Genomic DNA, 14,942 nt, shown 5'->3' on the forward strand with positions numbered 1-14,942 from the left:
CAAATAGGAAAAAACAGAAAAAAATCAGATATTACATTCTCTGAACAGTGATATAAAAAACCCCATAGTCTTAGCAAGTAGAATAAATCTTCACATAAATTAATAAGTTAACATATTATAACCAAGTAGAATTTTTTTCTGGGAAAGAAAGTCTTATTCAAGTTGAAATGTCACGTTTTTATTACTCAATATCTTAAAGTAAAAGAAATAATGTAATTATCTGAATAATAAACAAACCAGTTATTTAAAAAATCAATTATATATCTATAGTTTATATTTAAAATGCTAAATAAAATATTAAATCCATAGATACTTCATTAATGCTATGTCAGTCCAAACTTACTAATTTTGAAGGAAAAGAATTATCATCAAAATCAAGAACAAAGCAAGAAAAAATTGTGTTGATTATTTAACATTTTTCTGGAGGTATATAACCATTGAATTTGGAGAAAAGAAGAAAATAAAATATACAAAAGAAGGAATAAGGAGAATTATTTTCAACATATGAAAAGATGGACCATGAAAGGATCAGATAAATGACTTGAATTATTAGAAATAATTTCTAAGACAATTGGTTAGAACAGTACATAAAAATTCAATAACATTTCCAATTATACTGTAGTAGTAGTATAATTACTAAACTAATGCCACAGCATATCTCATTTATAAATGTGATAATAAAAATTGATTTCATAACACTAACAAAATATGTACAGGATCTGTATGAAGAAAAAAAACTGAACCTCTGCTGATGACAATAAAAAACTTCAATAGAAGAAAAGACTTTCCTTTTGGTTTATAAGATGGTGTAAATGGATATATATTCAGTGTAATCCTAACCAACATATTACTGTAGTGCTTCACTTAGAAACTTGAAAATATTGACTCCAAAATTTTATCTGGTAAAGAAACATGAAGAAATTGTCAGAAACATTTTTGATGATGAAGAGAAATGAAAGGACTATCAAATATTGAAGAGCATAACAAAGAGATGGTAGCTAAAACTATGTGTTACTGTACCAAGAACAAACTAAGAGATTGGAGGAATGCAAAATTTCTCAAAAATATGCCTGACTAACACACTGGAAAAAATTATTTCCATACATTTCCCTCAACAATAGGCTAGCCATTTGGTAGAGGCAGAGCAATGAAAGTAAAATCTTCATCTTACTTGTCACACCAAAATAAATACTAGATGGTTCAAAAATTCCAATTGTATGGAACAATAAGCATAATGCAAAAAATGAGGTGATTACAAATACAATTCATCAATATAGTAATATATTGTGTAGTTTGAAAAGCTAGAAGCATGAATACTGGATGATTTTGCAACAAATAAATATTTGAAGAGATAAATAGGTTTATCATGATTTAAACATTGCACAATGTATTCATGTGTCAAAATATTTTATGATATTAATATTTCCAGTAGTTATGTTTTTACATATTAGTTACTGAGGGTGTGGCTTAGTAGAGTGCTTGGTTTGCATACACAAAGCCCTAGGTTTGACCACCAGTGCCATAAATAAACAAATAAATCAAATTATACATATATATATAAGAATTATATGATACTGCATATATATGCACATATTTTATTTATATATATTACCTTAAGCAAAATACACAATGTTTATCTGTATACAAATTTTGAAAATTATACAATGTATATACATATCAAAACTCTACATAGTACTACTTAAATACGTAGAACTTTTACTTTATTTTTTTTTTTTGGTACCGGGGATCGAACTCGGGACCTTGCTCTTGCAAGGCAGGCACCGGAACCACTGAGCTAGATCCCCAGCCCAGAACTTTTACATTTTATGTATTGGTTCAAAGTAAATTTAATTTAAATTAAAAAGGTCTTGAGGAAGTAAAGTCTTTTAAAACTTTATATTTTGTGACACCAGAAAGTATCAGGACATAGATTATTAAACACATATATTGAATGCTTCTGGATATGATCAAAGCTTGTTATACGCATGTCTGAAAATGTCATAATAAAAATAAAGCCAAATTACAACTTAAAAACACTTTTGCACAATGTTAAGAAACATAACCAATAGCAAAAGTAAAATGTTAGAATTTAGTATTCAACGCACAGGACAAGGAACTTTTATCAATACATAAGAAACAAATAACTAATCCCAATATGAATTTGGAAAGAACATCAAAATATAGCTCATAAAACATTCACACATACTGAGACACATACAAATAGAGAAATACTGTAACAAGAGAAAAGCTACCAAATTTTCTCATAATTAGAAAAGCAAATTAAAATAACAGCCAGGTACCGTTATTATTTATTGTTTTGCCAAGGATAAAAATGTATATATAGAGAAGCAATTATTTTTACATATTTCTGAGATATATATATATATATTCAAACTCATTTGGGCTGCTTTAATTATGATAAAATCTGCACAGATTTTTCTACCCAGCAATTTAATGTCTAAGAACATATCCTATCACGTATGTGTGAGAATGTTCTTTAAATTTCAAAAAAGAATCAATTAAATTAATTAAAATATATGCCTGCAATGGGATACTATACACGAATTCTAAAGATAGAGAATTTTCTTATGTTCAATTTCAGAAGGATAATTAATCCCCATTTAGGGAACCATAACAAAAGAAATGTATAGAAAAGTATATAGTATGATCCCAACTTTTAAAAATAAATTAAATAAAGGATATATAAATATATATGCTGACATGCTTTTCACATTTCTGAGAATGATACAACTGCAATTGGGGGAGGCAGTTACAATAGTGTTCTTTGCAATGGGGACCATAAGTTGTCTTTGCAGGAGACCTATTTTTCATTATTTTATCATTTAAGCTATTTACATGCTCACCAAATGCACGTATTTCCTTTACAAATTTTAAAAGAAAAATAAGCAAGCATAACAACAAGCAAGAATAGTACGGTAATAATATTATTTCTATATTCTTTATAGTCTATATAAGTCAGTTTATAAAATAGTTAAAATGTAAGGTATAATTTATCTGGAAAAAAACTAGTGAATAATAAAGCATTACACCATGGTTAAAAGATTAGTCCATGAATGAAGTAGACTTAATTGGAATTGTGTCTGTCACTAAGAGGCATGTGATCTGAATTCACCAACTGATGAAGCTGCAATGCTGTAGGCATTTAACTTACTTTCCATATGCTTCAATTTCATATTAAGTTAGGGCTAATAACAATAATAATAGTAAGTAATAGTGATAATTACATTAATACCTTCCTCATAAAACCAGTCTAAGGATTAAATAAGAAAATGGCCATAAAATTTTATCACAGTTCCTGACACAGTAATTACTTAAAAAATAATAGCTACGGTCAAAGAGTTGAAAGAAAACATTTTCCAGTCGTATTACTCCAGGAATACCTACTAAGACATTGCCTAGAGAGAAAGAGGAGAGAAAGACAGGGAGAGTGATGGAGGGAGGGGAGGGGAGGGGAGAGAGGGGAGGGAGAGGAAGGAGGGAGGGAGGGAGAGACAGAGAGACACACAGAGAGAGGACATATTCTGAAAATATAAAATATTTATTTTCTTAACAGGAAGTGGGATTCATATTGTTTGAAAACTTGCTTTTACTTATTAGTAATACACTGTCAATACTTTCGCTCATTGTCCAAGGGCTTCGTATTTGTGACACGACACACTAAGTTTTAGGGCACCTACTCCTTCTCCATTTGAAGACATGGCTTCCCATCACACTTCTCTGTGCTCTTACACTCTCCTCACACCTTGCCCAGCAGGGTGAGTGTCTCGGACACTTCTTCCACAAGGCGATGCAGGAGAACATGGGCTTGGGAAGTCAGCACGTGCACTTTGGATCAAACCAACCTGTGCTCTAATCTTGGTGCCATCACCTACTGACACGTGGCTGTAGGAAATTCACTTGGGCTTGTTTGCTAAGAAAATTTACTTTCGATGAAATAAACTTCTATTGTATAGATATCTAAGAAAGTGTTCAGTTTACCTGTGCAAACAAAGCAATAATGAAAAGTACAGTGCTCCCCACATAGTCATAATTATCTAAATATGTGCTCTCTTACAACTGCGACAGCCTCTCTCCCATCTGGACTTTCTTTTTAGTATGCACTACAAGCTTCTTAGTTACTCTTACCTGGATTATTACAACAGCCTGCTAACTGGTTTCCAAATCTCCATTTGATTTCTCTTCCTCTGCTTTTCAGGTTCATCTTTCTAAACGTTTTTCTGAAACATGTGCCTCTGCATTTCAAACATCTTCAGAGATTGCACATGATCCAGGGCTCTTGGCAGTCTTTGCTACCAAACCCTCTGCAGCCCATTCTCTGTGCTCCTCTCTGCTCCAGCATTCTGCAGATCTTTCCTGTTCTGTTGTCTGAACTCACATTGTTTCTTATTATAAGAACGTTGCGGTCTAACCACTCTCCCTTTATTGTCCAAGTTCTAACACTTTCAGGAAACTTTCTTTAATGCAAAAGAAACATTTGCAGAACACACTTGAGGTTTTTCTCACGTATTTATATTATATTCTCCTGTTTGAAATAACCCCTTTCTTCCAGTAAATTGGGAGCTCCCTGCTAACCAGGGCTTTCACACTTATCTTTTTACTTCTATCACCTGGAACCATGGTTGGAGCACAATGGAAATTATTTCAAAGACTGCTTACTTAAAGTAAGAGAATAAGTGGCCTGTTTGTGTGATTTCACCTCTACCTCACTGCCAGCACTGTGCAACTGCAATGCAGATTAGTATGATTTTAGCCCGGTGCTTTTGTGTGGAATATCTACTATATTTAAAATTTTATTTTATTAGTCCATGTTTGTAGTACATGAAATGTACACTTATCTTAGGTACATGTACTTAACATATTTTGATCTTTTAAAATCTCCTTCCCTTCCCTTCTCAACTCCTTTTCACCTTCTTTAAAATCCCCTTTTCATTGTTATTGTTATTATTTATATTTTTAGCTCACATTTACAACATGTAATGTTTTCATTCATTGTAATTGTTACTTGTACATGATGCATTTTAAATCTTTTTAACTTATCTTCCCCTTCCTCCTCAGTCTCCTTGATTCCTTCCCATTTGCAAAAGATCTATCTCCTTGTTTCCTCCTGTCAATCTTTTATTTTGCTCTCTATGTGAAATAAATCAGACACACAAACTTAAATACAGTATGGAATCTCTCATTTGAGTAAGCAAAAATACAAATAAATGTCTACCATTTTTGAAAACCATTTTATGCTGGGCATTGTACTCAGCATTTTATGTCTATGCTCACATTTCATCTTAACATCCCAGCAGGGTCCATTCCATTATTTCTATTTTATAGATGAGAAAAGTAGGATTCCGAGATTTTAACATTTAGCCTTCTTGGCTCTGTTATTCATACACTTTCCCATTATGTCACATAACCAATGGATATATAGTTAATTTTTTATGGCATAGCAATGATATGCCAGCTACTGTGTATAATCCTTTATTTCATTTTTTTTGAAATGGAGATTGAACTCAGGGCATACTGAGCTACATTGCCAACATTTGTTTATTTATTAATTTTTTAGACAGGATCTCACTGAGTCTCTACGTTGCCCAGATTGGGCTCAGACTTGGGATGTATCTTGGATTTGTAGACCTGTGCCACCATGCCAGGTTTACTTCTATGTTTTTTTTTTCTTATTTTGTGCCCATTTTTAAGACACAGTGTTCCAGATGTTGAATTCTTAAGACCATTTACCAAATGAAGAACCATAAATTAAAACATCTATTTCTGGCTCTAAAACTCCCATGGCACTGTCCAGTGGCCTTGAACAACATCCCATAAACTATGCTGTTCCACAGAATGATATGATTCTAATTTGCTGGGCATGCTCATGAGGTTCATGCAGAAGCAAAGCAAGAGACAAAGTGTACAAGAATCAGATTCCTGGGTGAAGTGAGGGTAGCATGTCCTGTGGTGGAGTTGAAAGTCTGCCCTATAGGTATTGAGGAAAACCTTAAACTGTAGGGGGAGGTAGGACAGCACAGATATACTTACTGGAAAGCTGTTTTAGTAATGTCCACCAAAGCAGATGGTCAGAGTTGGTGGAGAGCAGAGGACCGAGGCAAAGCGATATTCAGCAGGATGTCAATTCAATAAGTTTGGTAATGGACTCTTGAGCAAACTTTGAAACAATATGAAGTTCATTACAGCCTCCAATGTAACTGTTCAAACCAAAGTGAAATTTGTGGTTACTATTGCCCATAGACCTAAAATTTATTCTGTCACCATTAGTGGGGATAAGAGGCTCTTCAATAAGAAAAATAATCATTTTATTTCACACCACTATAGCACCAGTTTACGAGATGCCAAGGTACAGCACTCACGTGGGTGTATGAGAGTGAGTTTCCCCTTTGTAAAGGAATCGATAGCTGTTCCACTAGCAATGGCTACAAAGCACCTTTTAAAACTAATAATTGTGGAAGGGCTGCATCCCTCATAATAAAAATCTTTAAAACCTTTATAAAATTCCTCTATAAAGCCACTTTCCTGGAGAGACCTATAATTATCGAAAGGCAAGATGAGAACATCAGCCCATTTCACATAAACACGGACGATATGAACCTCAGCCCAGAAAGCTGAGGGTAGGGAAATAAAACCCAAATGAGAAGAAGAACCAGGATCAATTTTTCTTACCAATGTATTTTATTGTATATAAACGATAAAGCATAAACAGCCTCTGATTTCCCACCAGACTTGGCTGATTTTTTTTCCCCCTTCTAAAAAGCTATGTGGTTAACACTGAATCACAAATCCTGTCTTTTCAATACTTATGTGAGTTCCTGGATTCTGCTGGAGTTAACCCTATTTTCATGGGACTGTTGCTTCCTTTTTCTTGAATTTTAAATTCAGGCATTTGGTTGGAATTACAAACTTCTTTCCACTTTGATCTTTCAAAAATCATAGGCAATCATCACTCTTCAGTGTCTTCTCAAGATACTGGAATAATCATTGTTTAGAGAAAACCTGGCTAAACTCAAATTAATGTCAACCTCCCTTCCTGCTTTTTGCAACCTTTCCAAGTGTCTTCTTCCAGTAAAGTCTCATATGGTTTAACAAGGAGAATCCTCCTTATGCTGCATGGAAAAAAGAAGAAAGATTCACAGGAGGTCAGAAAACAATGACTCTTCATGGCCTTGGAAATTCATTTAATCATCTAGGACTCAGTTTCCTTTTCTCTAAAAATGAGGCATTAGAACAGAGCTTGAAGAACAAATAGTTTAAATTTTTTTGGCAGGTCAACCACTAGTGACTTTGAAGAGAGGGGAGAGGACTGAGAGAAAAAGAGGAATGAAGATATACCATGAAAAGGCGCAAATTCCCTTTGATGAATAGGATTGTTATATATATCTAAATTATACTGATAAAATTAATTTAAAAAATCACTAGTAACTGCCTCAGGTAGAATACAGGCTCAGGGGGAAAGAGTATCAGCATTGATTAGTAATGTCTACCGAGAGTCCAAGTTGTATAGAAACAGCATGAATGTTAATTTTATGATATTACAGGACATGGTACTTTTCGTGTATGTATGATTGCTTTCCCTTGATTGAAATAAGTAGAAAAAGTGTATTTTGAACTAAGAATATTGATTTAAGTATTAAAGGAAGGTGAGCTCAATATTCTAAAGCAAATGACTGGACAGGGATGAAAAGTAAGAAAGAATCCAGAAGTAAATTATTTGTCATGTGACAAGAGAACCAAAGAGCTTGAAGTAAAGAGAAATATGTACAGATGTGTAAACAGGCTGGCAATTGAGAAAAAAAACCCTTCTTTTGGTTGAGTTCTACTGTATTTGAATATTATTGTAGTTTTTTTCCCTTTGCATTGTTCTTCTTTGGATGGTTTTAATTTTTAATTTTTTGTATATGTGTGTGTGTTTGATAATAAAATTACTTTATTTTATTTTATTTTATGTTTTAAAAAGTCCTCCCCCTCACTTGGAACACACCCATCCCATGTTCTTGCCACTTCCTGAAGCAGCTCTGGAGTCCTCTTTCCTGGGCGTCTATAGTTGTGCTATCCTAGCTGCCTCGATGTCCTGAATGGATTCAAAACGGTTCCCTGTCATGGTCATTTTGACTTTGGGGAAGACCTGGAAGTCACATAGTGCCGGATCCAGTGATTAAGGTAGGTGAGGACACAGCTACCCTGCCTTTCCGTTGGATAGCAGCAGCATTCCCTGTATTTTTGAGGTGCGCCCAGGAGGGAGGACTCCAGAGCGGCTTCAGAAAGTGGCTGGAACGACTGGATGGGTGTGTTGGAAATGAGGGGGAGGATTTTGAGGTGGGGGGGAACCCTTCAATTGAAATAAAATCTGCGGTTGGTTCCCCCTGGTGTGTAGCTCAAGGGACAGGCATACATAAAGGAGTAACAACATAAACAACACAGTAAGTGGACGTGTCTTTGATTGACAGGACAGGAAGGAAATTCTGCTGGCTTCTAGAGGATACAGGCCAAGGAGGCTGGTGAGCATTCCACAGTGCATAAGATTGGCTTTAATAGTAAATAATTAACCTATCATGAATGAAAATCCAAATGAATTCTTTATATATTCTAGATATTAGTCCTCCATTGGAGGAGGAGCTGTCAACAATTTTTTCCTGTTCCATAGGTTGTTTCTTCACTTTGTTAGTTGTCTCCTTTGTTTTTCCCTCTCATTTTTATCGGTACGTGTTTGCAGCACATAATGACTACATTTATTCTGGAGAGTGTATGTACCTAACACACCTTGATTCTTTTTTCTGTTCCCCATCCCTCCTTCCCTCCTCCAACCAAGTCTTCTTCCCCTCCCCATTTGCAAGAGCTCTATTTCCATTTTTTCAATTCTTTTTAAACATCCTTTTCCCCTTCCTTCTTTGTCCTTCAGTCCATTTGTGCATCTATGAAAAAATAGAGTATTAGTCTGGGTACTAGTTACAGAGGCTGAAGAACCTAAGTCATGGTGCCAGCAGATCTAGTGATGATGCCTGCTACTCTCTGGCATGAAGATGGAGCCTCGCTGCTGTGTCTTTCCATGGGAGAAGGACAGAAGAACAAGGGATGAACACAACCATCCCTCAAGTGCTTTAATGAGAGCACTTACCATATCCATGGGAGTGAAGTATTCATGGCCTAACCAACTTCCAAATGCCTTACCTCTCAGTATCATCAGCTTATGGTTTAGGTTTGAATATATGAATTTTTGAGGGACATAAGCAGTTAAACCATAGCACCTAATTTGTACTCTTTCCCAATATAATAAGCAGGTTAGTATTTTCTACTGCCCACCTATCTGTCTGTCTCTGTTCTCTCTCTCCCCCAACTATCTCGTATGTGGACACATATTACATCAGTCTATCTATACCTCCTTATTCCTCCTCATTCTCCTCCTCTTCATACATAGCTACATATTTCATTAACTTCTTTTTTATCACCTCCATTCCCAGTCTAAGCTTGCCCATTGTTATAAAAACATTTTACAGCCTCTTTGTTTTTGTTTTGTATTCAGGGCCATGGGCAGTTTAGTCAAAACAGTGTTTCAAAAGCAGGAATAAGGGGATTAAGTATCTTCTTCGTTTGTTTCAGAGTTTGTGGGATCTGAGTGTATCTTGACTCCATAAAAAATTCTAGGATTCTTAAATTATTTTAATTCTGAAGAAAAAATAACATGAAGCATTATTGTAGGCTACTTGGGTTGCAAACGTGTTTTTATAAGAATTTTTATTCTGATAAAATAAATGTGCAAATATAAGGAAAACTATGATAACTGCATTATAAGAATAAAGTCCTCCGACGGCTGGGGATTTAGCTCAGTGGTTTCACCGCCTGCCTCGCAAGCGCAAGGATCTGAGTTTGATATCTGGTACAAAAAAAAAAGAATAAAGTCCTCTGAGAGCTCACAGAGTATCATTATGAGTAGATATTTCATAAGTGAATGAATTGAATCTGAGCATGAAGGCACATTCTTGTAGTCCCAGCAATCTGGGAGACTGAAGCAGGAGAATAGCAAGTTTGAGCCCAGCCTGGGCAACTTAATGACTTAGCAAAATGAAGTCTCAAAATAAAAAAAGAAAGGCTCGGGAAAGGCTAGGGGAAAGCTCAGTATGTAAGCCCTGGGTTTCATTGCTGATACTCCAAAAAAAAAAAAAAAATGAATGAATTAAAGCAATGGCCTTTTAGGTTAGATTCAGCAAGAAGTAGGATTTTGATAGTGAAACACAGGTCAAGATATGATCACATTAAAGTACCAGTAATAGTAGGATGAAGCCCAGTTGTTTAATCTACAATAGCAGCTTCCAATAAAATGTAATGAACCACAAAGGAAAACTAAGTAAAAATATTAATTTTTAAAATAGTATTATTAGAAAAGAAAAAATGACACAGATGAAATTAATTTTAACAGTATAGTTAACTCATTATATCCAAAATACTATTACTTGCACATGTAATATATATGTAAAATATTAATAAAGATTTTTACTGGACTTTTAAATTCTAAGTCTCTGATTTCTAGATTACATTATATACTTACAACATATTGCAATCTAGACTAACCATCTTTCAAACGCTCCTATTTCCTCATGTGCCCATTTGTGTATAATTGAACTCTGAAGGATTAGACACCTGGAGGGTTGAGGAATTGAATTCACTCACATTGCCCAGGATACAGTCATAGCGCTCAGTTCGTTGGTTGGGTTGGTTGGGCAGAATTGTTCAATAAATCCTTTCATGGAAGACGAGGTTTATGCAGATTCAAAGACAGAATTTTCTGCTGTGACGCAGAATGAGCTAGTTCTTCAGTGAAGAAAGTCTTAATTGGCTACTCATCATTTTCTTTGAAAGCCAGTCTCTGATACTTGATGGTAGTATGTCAGTGCCATCTTTCTGTCTCCTCAGCTGTGTGGTTTGTGTAGCAGCAAAGCCATCAGCATCATTGGAAGACAGTTAGCCTCAGCATCCTCAGACTTTTGTCAGCAACATCACTATCTTACTGTTGTGTCTCACAGGCGAGACTTCTGGAGCCAATCCAGTGTCTCTGAGGATTGTGTTGGATGACTTTTAGAAGTTTTGGCCTCTCAAAGAATTAAACCAATTCCTTTTATTTAAAAAAGTACCTCTTTGGTTCATTATTTCTTTTTGACCCCAGTGCTTATTCGAGCACTTTGTTGTCCTAATTTCTCTGCAATTCCTGGTATTCGGCGCTTACGACTAACTTGATTTTAATGACCTTGGAACTGACTTTCTGACTTGAGGCTCATCTCCATCCCTTCTCCCCACTGCTGCTTGATAATGTTTGCAAAGGGGATTTGTAATGCATTCTCTCTCAAAAGATTCCTTGCTTCATGCTCCCCTCTCACACGTGAGCTGGAAATGGGCATCTGAAATGAACAGGCACTATTCAGATGAAGGCATTCAAATGGCCAAAAAATATGAAAAATGTTCAAGATCACTGATCATGCAGATTAAAACAATGCTGAGATTCCACCTCACCCAGAAAGAGTGGATATTATCAAGAAATCAACCAATAACTAATACTGGTGGTGCTGTGAGGAGAAAGAAACCCTTTTCCACTCTTGGTGGGAGTGTAGACTGGTTTCAATATAGAAATCAAATCAGTGTGGAGATTCCTCAAGAAACAAAACTAGAGGTTCCATTGGACCCAGCTATTCCCCTCCTTGGTATCTTCCCAATGGAATTGAAAGATCACACCACAGGGATATATGCACACCCATGTTTACAGCAGCAGAGTTTGTAATAGCTAAATCTTGGAAACATCCCAAATGCCCATCAACTGATGAACGGCTAAAGAAGATGTGGGTTTTTTTTTAATAAAATGAAGTGCTACTCTACCATAAAGAAGGATAAACTTGAGACATTTCTAGGCAAATGGATGCACCTTGAGAACTTACTCATAAGTGAAATAAATAGGACACAGATGTTCAAATATCAACTAATTTCTCTGGTGTGAGAAACTAAAAGTGTAAATAAGGGCCAAAGTGTATACTAGATATTGTGAAATAGGAAAAATGTGTTCAAATGTGAAGGGAAATATATATTATATGTTATTATATAATTAATGTATAATATATAATTATATAATGTAATATAATATAATTAATTAGCACATTATAATTATATAATATATCTATAATTATATATAAATAAATATATGCAATTATATATAAACATATATATAATTATTTTTAAAAGATTCTGTCCTGCAGATGTCTCAAATTAGTTACTGCTTTTAACTCTTAATGAGGTTTCTTTCATTTAGCCATATACTATGTATAATAATAATCAGGAAAAAATCACCTAGAATGGCAACTCCTTGGAATTTAATGCCTGTTCCTTATGTGAGAGCCTAAAACTTGGGGTGTGGAGCAGAGGTGTACTTCTGATATTCATGGCTAGCTAGGTCTCAGACTACCTCTTAAAACATGTATCAAACTTCCTGATGTTTCCTATATTTATTGTTCCTGAGTTGCAAGGAGTGAGAGCTAAAAAAAGAAAAGTTTCAGTGATTGGTGTGGGAAAAGAACTATGCTTCAAATCCAAGGTTCACTTTCACTCTCAACATAACCCAATGTGGTGGTAGCTTTTTACAAAGACAGGTATTAGTGCCGTGATCTTGAAGAGGTTCACAGGGTCGGAAGGCATCAGAATGGAATTCTAACTCTGACCACCACCAGACTCTAGAGTCCAGCCTTTACTTCATCTGCATTCTGACATCTCTGCAGAGTAATTTATGGTCCAAGGTAGCAGTGAGAACAGCCCATCACCCCAGCTTATGGGTAGTAATGTTTTCTTTATTCCATTAGCCATAAACGTCAGGCTGACTGCCTGGGTAGGATTAGGAAGCCTTTCTTCCATCTCCTGTGAGATCCCTTCAGTCATACCAATAGATTTGGCAAATACCTCACTTTACACTGGCAGCTGTTTAAAAGTATTTTCGCTACTGGTTTCTTTGCATTTCAATTACCTTTACTTAAATTTGATATTTTAGTTACACAATCTCATACTGTTTTGGGGGAGAAAAAGGGCCAATGAGATAATAAATGTAAAGTCCTTGAATTGGGGCCTGGAATATAGAAAGTAATATCCAGTAACAGGTTAGCTATGAATATCCTCATCATTTTTTACAAAGGAATTTGCATGACAGATTATTATATTCCCAGTGCCTAAATCACACTTCTGACCCAGTAAGTGTTCCATGAATGTCTCATGAGCTGAATCATGGAAAACTGCTCTTTCTTCCGTCTCTTAGACTTATGCTCTGTGGAGCCTTCTACGTGTGTGACTTTATGTGAATTTGCATTTTCTTTGTTTCAGAATATCTCTCTGATCACTATTCATCTGCTAATTTCTCAGTTTATTCCCCTCTCTCCTTGGTCTCTTATCCTTTGCATTCTCCCTCCTTCAGTTCTAAAAGCTAAAAAATTGAGTAAGGAATGAGACAGGTTAATTCCACTTACATGTAGCTAACTTTAGATGAGAAGACTTATAAACGACAAATACAAATACTCTTAAACAATACAGGTAATACAGAATATCAATTCATGAGGCAATATTCTAGCAAATTGGAAAGCTTTCTAATGAGACCGAGTGATGGAAAAAAATGGAAGACCTAGGTAGTTGGACTTTGGGGGACAGTGATGGAGTTTACCAGTAGCAGAAAGAGGCTGTTGAGGAGGTAGAGAACTAACCCAAATTATGACAGTGAGGACTATGAGTTCATCTATGGTCATATTATAGATTGAAGTGTGGATTTTTTCCAATGATGTTTCAGTTGTAGCCATTGACCTTGCTCAGTTTACGTTTTAAAGGAGTCATGTTGGCTTCAGTATATTAAAGAGTTTAACAAGCCAAGAGAAGATGCTAAAAGAGTTGAAAGTCATTAAAAAATTCCAAGTGATAATTTGAATCATGAGTAGCTACAGATTTGGTGTGATGTGTGCACATTTAGGATATTCAACAACAGAGAATTATTTACATGATTTTAAAAGTAGAAATGATAAAAATATTTTATGTAGCCATTACTTAGTCTGTCAACATTGTGTAATTCTCTTTTATTATTCTGCTTCTCTGCAATTTTATTTATTTTTAATTTTTTGTTTCCACTTCCTCTCTAATTCATGGTTTGCAAAACTGATAGTAAACATATTTGGCTTTTTAAAAATTAATTTTAGGGCCAGGGATTTAGCTCAATGGTTCTGCCGCCTTCCTCACAAGCATGAGGTCCTGAATTTGATTCCCGGTACCAAAAAAAATTAATTTTATTAGTACAATTTTGACATATATAATGATCACATTCATCATAGGGGATTTGTACCTATACATAATGTATCTTAATGACAAATAGCACTTATTGTCATCTAAATAGCCAATCTATGTTCAATATGTCTTTATTATACCCCAAATGATCATGTTTTAGAAGTTCTTTCCCAAATTGGAATCTAAATAGATTGTAATTTAAGTAAAAAATTTTTTTAAAATTACTTTTACTAGTATATGTTTGATACACATAGTGATCACATTCATCAAAGGGAATTTATACCTGTAGATAATATATCTTGATGCTTCCTTTTTCATCATTACCTTCCAAGGGTGAAGGGAAGAAAGAGAAAAGAAAAAAAAGAGAATAGAAGGAAACAAATGGAAACAAAACTTTTGTAAGTAACTCATGTATCTTTAAGTTTGTGCTTTTAATTAATATAATTATTAATGTATAATATATAGTAAGTTTATAGTTATATACTATATAATAATATACAATTAATTTATTTATATTAATTTATTAATTAAAATGTTTTGGTTTTGTTTGAGATGTTATTTATATACATTCTAGGACTATGGATCAATAAATGTTTTCATGCACCCGTGGTCCATAGATTACATAGACTATAAGC

At 34.7% G+C, this 14,942-nt stretch overlaps 1 long non-coding RNA gene across 1 annotated transcript; it reads left to right on the plus strand.

Annotated features, from left to right (window-relative positions):
* Positions 1–267: 267 nt before the first annotated feature.
* LOC147826107 (uncharacterized) lies at positions 268–14,707 on the plus strand. Its single transcript, XR_015439858.1, has 3 exons — positions 268–8,181; positions 8,469–8,519; positions 14,640–14,707. It is a non-coding gene; the product is annotated as an uncharacterized LOC147826107 (long non-coding RNA).
* Positions 14,708–14,942: the final 235 nt, after the last annotated feature.

This window comes from Heterocephalus glaber, unplaced genomic scaffold, assembly GCF_053883595.1.
Source record: "Heterocephalus glaber isolate CG9 unplaced genomic scaffold, H.glaber_assembly_v1.0 deba00001479, whole genome shotgun sequence".
Classification (NCBI taxonomy): domain Eukaryota; kingdom Metazoa; phylum Chordata; class Mammalia; order Rodentia; family Bathyergidae; genus Heterocephalus; species Heterocephalus glaber.